At 43.5% G+C, this 833-nt stretch overlaps 1 non-coding gene across 1 annotated transcript; it reads right to left on the bottom strand.

Annotated features, from left to right (window-relative positions):
• Window positions 1–389: 389 nt before the first annotated feature.
• LOC138759639 (U1 spliceosomal RNA) lies at window positions 390–553 on the bottom strand. The gene has a single exon (XR_011354997.1). It is a non-coding gene; the product is annotated as a U1 spliceosomal RNA (small nuclear RNA).
• Window positions 554–833: the final 280 nt, after the last annotated feature.

The following is an 833-nucleotide window of genomic DNA, read 5'->3' as shown; positions in this document are numbered from 1 at the left end:
GTTGAATTCATTTTACTACATCCATATTCACACCCTAACGAACCTTCCACGTGGGACCATGTCAAAGGCCTTACTGAAGTCCATTCAGTCAACATCCACTGCCTTAACCACATCAATCTTTCTGGTAACCTCTTTAAAAATTTCAATAAAATTTGTCAAACATGACCTTCCACACACAAATCCATGTTGACTGTTCCTAATCATACCAGATCTTTCCAGGTAATACCCATCTCTAAGAATATTTTCCATTAGTTTGCCTACCACTGACGTCAATCTCATAGGCCACTAATTACTCAAGTTTATTCCTTGAACCCTTTTTACACAATGGAAAAGCATGCACAATCCGCCAATCCTCCATTTTAAATATTTCCATCAGAGCCCCCGCCATTTAAAAAAGAGCACGAACGCAGTCCCCCACTGCCACAAATTTTGCAGTCGAGTGTCCGGCATTTAGGGGAATTGCAGGCGTCAGCACACCCGAAGTGCGATGGGAGAGCCTCATCCTGGGAGATCGACCCTCCTGACCACCGATTCTCCCCTGCCAGGTTAGTGCAGGAGCATGGAAACCTGCAGACATTTGCTTCGTCTTTGATGCCACTTAGGGATTGGTTTCAGTCCCCAATTGATATTGCTTTCCAAGGAGCAATGCCAATTAAACAAAATAAAAAACAGGAAAAATAGTTCCATTGTGTAACTTAAGCAGCAACTGGGCTATTGCCAGAACGGGAAGAGGGCAAAGTTGTTGCTTAGCCACGAGCTGTTCCATGCAAGCTGTGGCAGATATAATTGGGTATGTGATCAGTTCTGACATAGAATGCCTGAAATGCTTTTTT

The sequence above is a fragment of the Narcine bancroftii genome, chromosome 3 (genome assembly GCF_036971445.1).
Source record: "Narcine bancroftii isolate sNarBan1 chromosome 3, sNarBan1.hap1, whole genome shotgun sequence".
Classification (NCBI taxonomy): domain Eukaryota; kingdom Metazoa; phylum Chordata; class Chondrichthyes; order Torpediniformes; family Narcinidae; genus Narcine; species Narcine bancroftii.
Note: the sequence above shows the minus strand (reverse complement) of the source record. Positions and strands in the feature narration are given on the sequence as shown.